The sequence below is a fragment of the Tachyglossus aculeatus genome, chromosome X4 (genome assembly GCF_015852505.1).
Source record: "Tachyglossus aculeatus isolate mTacAcu1 chromosome X4, mTacAcu1.pri, whole genome shotgun sequence".
NCBI lineage: Eukaryota > Metazoa > Chordata > Mammalia > Monotremata > Tachyglossidae > Tachyglossus > Tachyglossus aculeatus.
This window is the reverse complement of record NC_052098.1, coordinates 26,656,165-26,663,503: the sequence shown is the minus strand read 5'-3', so window position 1 is coordinate 26,663,503 and position 7,339 is coordinate 26,656,165. Positions and strand designations below refer to the sequence as shown.

Here is a 7,339-nt window from a genome sequence, read left to right as displayed (position 1 = left end):
TGCCTCCTAAGCCCGGGCTCTTTCCACTGAGCCATGCTGCTTCTCTGACCTGGTGGCGGACACTACTCTGGGCTTGAGCATGCTGAGTAAAACTTGTGAGTACCTTGCATTCAGAAAAGAATAGGGAAGGGAGAGATTGTACCTGTAGAAGGCCTCTATTTTATGCTCCCATTTCCTCTTCTCCCACTCCCTTCTACATCACCCTTGCACTTGGATTACACCTTTTATTCACCCCACCCTCAGCCCTTCAGTGCTTATGTATATATCTGAAATGTATTTATTTATATTAATGTCTGTCTTCCCCTCTAGTCTGCAAGCTCCTTGTGGGCAGGGAATGTGTTTTTATGGTATTTGTTAAGCGCTTACTATGTGCCAGACACTGTACTAAGCTCTGGGGTAGAAACAAACTAGTTCGGTTGGACATAGTCCCTGTCAGGGTGGAGCAGAATTGGAAGGGCAGAGCTGCGGCTGCTGACAACTAAAGAGACCGAAGATATCAGGCCCTGGGACAGGGCTGGGAAGCCCCAGCTGACTGAGTCCACCCTGCTACTGCTACCCTTCTCCCCTGGCCACTCTTCCTGCCATAGATTGCTCATCCTGGGACTCTTTCTTACACTAAGGCCAAGTTCAGGCTTATTCCAATTTGAGTTCTTTATTTTTTTTATGGTATTTGTTAAGTGCTTCCTATGTGCCAGCACTGTACTAAGAGCTGGGATACATCCCCCTCTCCCCCTCATCCCCCTCTCCATCCCCCCCATCTTACTTCCTTCCCTTCCCCACAGCACCTGTATATATGTGTATATGTTTGTACATATTTATTACTCTATTTATTTATTTATTTTACTTGTACATATCTATTCTATTTATTTTATTTTGTTAGTATGTTTGGTTTTGTTCTCTCTCTCCCCCTTTTAGACTGTGAACCCACTGTTGGATAGGGACTGTCTCTATATGTTGCCAATTTGTACTTCCCAAGCACTTAGTACAGTGCTCTGCACGCAGTAAGCGCTCAATAAATACGATTGATGATGACTGATGATGATAAAAGCTAATCAGGAAGGAACTGAGGCCCAGAGAAGTGAAGTGATGTGCCTAAAGTCACATGGAAGACAAGTGGTGGAGCCAGGATTAGAATCCAGGTCCTCCTGGCTCCCAGGCCTGTGCTCTATCTTCAGGCCATGCTGCTTCTCAGGACCTAGGGGGAGAATGAAGAATTCAGTTTTAATGCCTTTTCCTCCAGCACAAAGGTACAGGGTTATGCCACTGGGAGGAGGGTAGCTAGTCAAAACCGTGAGCATGAAAACTAGACTTTCTTACCCGGCTAAAAATGAAAATAACAGTCACCCAGTGTTTTGGGTGAAGAATTCTCTTTTGAGAATGAAAGAAACCTCAAAGAGGAGTTGGAAGGAGACTCATTGAAGATGGAGAGTCTATAAAGTAATAAGATCAAATTAGAGATATAGATTGGGGTAAGAGAAGCAGTGTGGCTAGAGAAGCAACATGGCTCAGTGGAAAGAGTGCGGGCTTGGGAGTCCGAGGTCATGGGTTCTAATCCTGGCTCCGCCACTTATCAGCTGTGTGACTTTGGGAAAGTCACTTAACTTCTCTGTGCTTCAGTTACCTGATCTGTAAAATGGGGATTAAGACTGTGAGCCCCATGTGGGACAACCTGATTACCTTGTATCTCCCCCAGTGCTTAGAACAGTGCTTGGCACATAGTAAGCTCTTAACAAATACCAAAATTATTATTACTATTATTATTACTAATAAATGACTCTAAGCAGGCTGAGGAATAATTGCAGAGCATTAGGTATTTGTTCTTTGTTCTTAAAGTTCACTCAATTCCCTTCGTGCAAGCAGACTCTCAATGTGGGTGCAGAACACAATGGGACACAGCAATAAATCAGTCAATGGTATTTATTGTATGTTTACTGGGTTCAGAGCTCTTGGGAGAGGTCAGTACAATAGAGTTGGCACACATGATCCCCGTCCTCAAAGAGCTCACTGTCTAGTCTGGGAGAGAGAGAGATTAAAATAAATTACAGGTAGGAGAAGCAAGAGAGCATAAGGATATGTCTTTAAGGGCTGTTGGGGGTAGGGCTGGAGTGACTATCAAATTGCACAGGGGGAATGAACTTAACTGCATAGGTGACACAGAAGGGAGGGAGAATAGGGTGAGAAGATGAGAGGTTAATCTGCAGAGAACAACTTCAAGATCTAAACATGGTGCTTGTAGACCTTACAAAAGGCCTTGACACCATTAGCAGAGCTAGGTTCTAGTAACTGTTAAAACTGTTTGGCTGAGGAGAGAAATTTATCAAGATCCTAAGATTACACCACACTGATGTGGCTGGCTGTGTCAGTGTTGGAAGGGCCTTCTCTAATCCTTTCCCCATAACAAATGGAGTGAAGCAAGGCTGGATACTAATTCCAGTCTTGTACAACCTATCTACACAGCCAAGTTTGAGGAAGTAGCAAGGAATACGAAAGCTGCTGTCAGAAAACAGCTCCAGATTTCTGGGAAAGTTTTTTTCCACCAGAGTGGCCAAATTTTCATTTTTTTTGGTGGGGGGTGGGGAGAGGACTTTGGGAAGTGCCCCAAGTGGGTGAGATGTTGAGGCAGGGGAAAGAGGGAGGAAAAGAGTGGGGGAAGTGAGGGAGTGAAATGCAAGAAAAAGGGGGGAAATCAGGAAGAGATGGGGAGGGAGAAGAGGAAAGAGAAAGAAGGGGGAAGGGACAGCAGATTTAGATCTGTTACCATTGCTTCGTGTCCAGAAAAATGCCTTGCGAGCATGGAAAGTCAACTAGTGTTTGGGTTTTTTTGTTTGTTTTTTCCAGTGGTATTCGTTAAGCACTTACTATGTGTCTGGCACTGTACTAAGCTCTGGGTAGATATAAGATAAACGGGTTGGACAGAGTCCATATTCCACAGCCTGCTCACTCCAGGACTTCGGTCCCCAGGACTATTTCCACCTTGAACACACCAGGAGATTTTGTGCCCTAGAAATCCTTATCCCTATCAGTCAATCATGCTGCCCCACAGCCTTAATCCCCATTTTACAGATGAGGTAACTGAGGTACAGAGAAGTTAAGTGACTTGCTCAGGGTCACACATCAGACAAGTGGCAGAGCTGTGATTAATAATAATAATGATAATAATAATGATATTTGTTAAGTGCTTACTGTGTGCCAGGCACTGTACTGAGTGCTGGGGTGAATACAAACTAATCGGGTTGGACACAGTCCTTGTCCCACATGGGGCTCACAGTCTCAATCCCCATTTTACAGATGAGGTAACCGAGGCATAGGGAAGTTAAGTGACTTGCCCAAGGTCAAGCAGCAGAGAAGTGGAGCAGCATCATTGGAACCCATGACCTTCTGACTCCAAAGCCCATGCTCTACCCACTATGCCGTCCTCTGACTCTCAGTGCTCCTTCCACTAAGCCACACTGCTTCCCTAACATTGTTTCTGACATGACTCCCATTTAGATTAGGCCCTGACATCTCTTTCAGATAATGATGGACAGATGTCCTGATGTCAGCTGAGCAACACATGGCCTACCGGGTACCATGATAACGTCGTACACTTCACTTCGAAGAAGTCCGCCCTAAGGCATTCCGGACCTAGAGAACTTCTCTGGGTTCAGCAATCCCTGACCCTTCCCAATTCACACCAGAACTATTACATTCCCTTTCTAGATTACTGTGAACACTGGTGTTGCTTCCAATCAATCAATCGTATTTATTGAGCTCTTACTGTGTGCAGAGCACTGTACTAAGCGCTTGGGAAGTACAAGTTGGCAACATATAGAGACAGTCCCTACCCACCAGTGGGCTCACAGTCTAAAAGGGGGAGACAGAGAACAAAACCAAACATACAACAAAATAAAGTACATAGAATAGATATGTACAGGTAAAATAAATAAATGAATAAATAGAGTAATAAATATGTACAAACATATATACATATATACATATACATATATACATATATATATATATATGTATATATATATATATATATACATACAGGTATATATATGTGTATATATATATACCTTCCAAGCAGAGGGACTTTGCAGGAGTCAAGGCAGAGGGGGCGTTGAGCCCTGAAAAATAAAAATGATTGACATATTTGGGGCGGGGGTGGAGGGGCAGTGTGGCTTAGTGAAAACAGTATGAGCCTGGGAGTTGGAGGATCTGGGTTCTAATCCTAGCTCTGCCACTTGTCAGCTGTGTGACTTTGGGCAAGTCACTTAACTTCTCTGTGCTTCAGGTACCTCATCTGTAAAATGGGGCTTAAGACTGTGAGTCCCACGTGGGACAATCTGATTACTTTATATCTATCCCAATGCTTAGGACAGTGCTTGTCACAGAGTAAGCACTTAACAAATACCATCATTATTATTCTCTGTGCCTCAGTTTCCTCATCTGTAAAATGGGGATTAAATGCCTGTTCTCCCTCCTTAGACTGTGAGCCACATGTGGGAAAGGGAGTGTGTCCAACTAGATTAACTTGTATCTACTTAGAATAGTATTTGATATATAGCAAGCACTTAACAAACACAATAATAACAATAACAGGAATAATAATGATGATACTAATAATGATAATGAAGACATCTGTACCAGCCAGAGGAAATACCAGGAGCAAACCAGACTGTCCAGTATAAAACTGGAGTAGTGGCACATTCTGCCATTGGTGGCATATTCCTGCTGGGGCTGGGGTGTGCAGACTTCCTTATGGAAATGAGAAGCAGTGTTACTTAGTGGAAAAAGCACAGATATGGAAGTCAGAGGGCCTGGGTTCTAATCCCGGCTCCACCACTTGTCTGCTGTGTGACTTTGGGCAAATCACTTCACTTCTCTGTGCCTCAGTTCCCTCATCTGTAAAATGGGGATTAATACTGTGGGACATGGACTTGTCCAACCTGATTAGCTTGTATCTACCCAAGTGCTTAGTGCAGTGCCTGGCACACAGTAAGCACTTAACAAATACCATTAAAAACAGTGATGCCCCAAGTATACTACAGGCTTCTTCTGTGGGGACTGGAGAGCCAAAAATGACAGTCTTATTTCCACAACCCGAGGGCCACAGGGGGAATTTTCTCCACTGTGCTTATGGAGTCAGGCTTCTGCCTGGTTAACTAGTGGTTGGTTCTGAGCCATGAGCACCAACAGCTCTTTGTTGGGTTCCATTAAAGAAAGGGAATGTTTATGTCCTTTTGAACCAAGGGATAGTAGGAAAATTGAAGAAAGTTGGCTAACCCACTCCTCCTCTCCCCTCAAAGCCAAGACTCATCCTATCTTGACTGGATTACTGCATCAGCCTCTTCTCTTATATACCATCCTCCTGTCTCTCCCCACTTCAATCTATACTTCACACTGCTGCCTGGATCATCTTTGTGCAGAAATGCTCTGGGCATGTTACTCCCCTCCTCAAAAATCTCCAGTGGCTACCAATCAACCTATGCATCAGGCAAAAACTCCTCACTCTCGGCTTCAAGGTTCTCCATCACCTCGCCCCCTCCTACCTCACTTCCCTTCTTTCCTTCTACAGCCCAGCCCGCATCCACCGCTCCTCTGCCGCTAACCTCCTCACTGTGCCTCTTTCTCACCTGTCCCGCCGTTGACCCCCGGCCCACGTCCTCCCACTGGCCTGGAATGCCCTCCCTCTGCACATCCACCAAGCTAGCTCTCTTCCTCCCTTCAAAGCCCTACTGAGAGCTCACCTCCTCCAGGAGGCCTTCCCAGACTGAGCCCCCTCCTTCCTCTCCCCCCCACCCCCCCCACCCTACCTCCTTCCCCTCTCCACAGCACCTGTATATATGTTTGTACAGATTTATTACTCTATTTATTTTACTTCTACATATTTACTATTCTATTTATTTTATTTTGTTAATATGTTTTGTTTTGTTGTCTGTCTCCCCCTTCTAGACTGTGAGCCCGCTGTTGGGTAGGGGCCGTCTCTATATGTTGCCAACTTGTACTTCCCAAGCGTTTAGTACAGTGCTCTGCACACAGTAAGCGCTCAATAAAAAAGATTGAATGAATGAATGAATGAAGACTTGAACTTCCATTGAGACCCTGGACCCTTGCTTGACTTATGAATTTTAAGGGCCATAGCAACAATTTGGGGACCCAGGTCTAAGTGCTAGGCCATTAAAAATAAACATTTTTAAATCCATAATAGGGCTGATTTATTTAATTTGGGTGGTTTATTAATACTTTGATTGGGATTGTAATGTATTTTCAACTGTCTGCACTGTCTGTCAATTTTTACTGCATCTTTTAATTGTGTTCTTCCAGCTTAGGTGCAAGCAGTTTTCCCAAAGCAGCTGATCATCACATAACGGCCCTCTCATATATATGGCAGGTGCAGGAGAAGGGAAAGCAAAGGATCACTCTGTGACCAAGCTTCTTTTTCCTGGGAATGACCCTCCCTCCCTAGGATGGGTGGATATAGAAATTCTGGCTCTTGGACATATTGGAGGGCAGTTGGGGCTTTTTCCTGAATCCGAGTTCCTTAAAGTTAAGACTCCAGGCTTTACTAGTGTATTCTTCCTCTTCTCTGATGCTACACAGATAACTTATGCCAGAGAGCCAAGGAAGGTAGTCCCTACCTCTACAAATGGGAGAGGAGAAACACACACTGTACCTGCTCAAGAAATGTTAACAGCTGCAGCAGGACAGCAAACACCTAGCCTAAGAGAAAATCAGTGGAGGAAGAATGCTTTTAGCCCTGCCCTAAGTCCAAACAGGTGTTCAGGGGTCCCAGCTCGGGTCTCTAAGACTAACAGCACTGAGGACCCTTAACTCCTGTCTCCAAATTTGCGTGCTGTTAGTTTCTGCACCATGTTCTACATTTCTGTAGGAAAAAATACTGACAATGGCACCTGCCAGCCACTTGCTTCAGCCCTCTGGCTGGCCTTCTATGTACATGAGACTCTTGTTGAAGTGAATTCATGGAAAATATAGCTCTGTTGCCCCTCTCAGGATTGCACTTGGAGAGTTTCCAGTATTCTACCAGTCTCGGCTACGGGAGGGAGAGTCAAGCAGTGGCATACCCATTCCATTCCTAGCTTGGGCAGTGGCTAGAGAGTGGAAGGCAATCTGCTACAAGTCAAAACTCACCTGTGCTGAGCAGCAGCAGCACGGGAGAGAGTCGAAGGTGGAAACTCAAATTTACTGCACAGAAGAAGGCAAAGGTAAACCACTTCTGCATTTTTACCAAGAAAACTCTATCGATTACAGTACCAGAATGATTGCAAATAGAGGTGGGGTGTTCTGGGAGAGATGTGTCCATGAAGTCTTTATGGGTCGGAAATGACTCGACAGC

General features: G+C 44.8%; 1 non-coding gene across 1 annotated transcript; it reads left to right on the top strand.

Moving 5' to 3' along the window:
* Positions 1-6,986: 6,986 nt before the first annotated feature.
* Positions 6,987-7,124, top strand: LOC119948239. Its single transcript, XR_005456649.1, has one exon. It is a non-coding gene; the product is annotated as a small nucleolar RNA SNORA7 (small nucleolar RNA).
* The last annotated feature ends 215 nt before the right edge of the window (positions 7,125-7,339 follow it).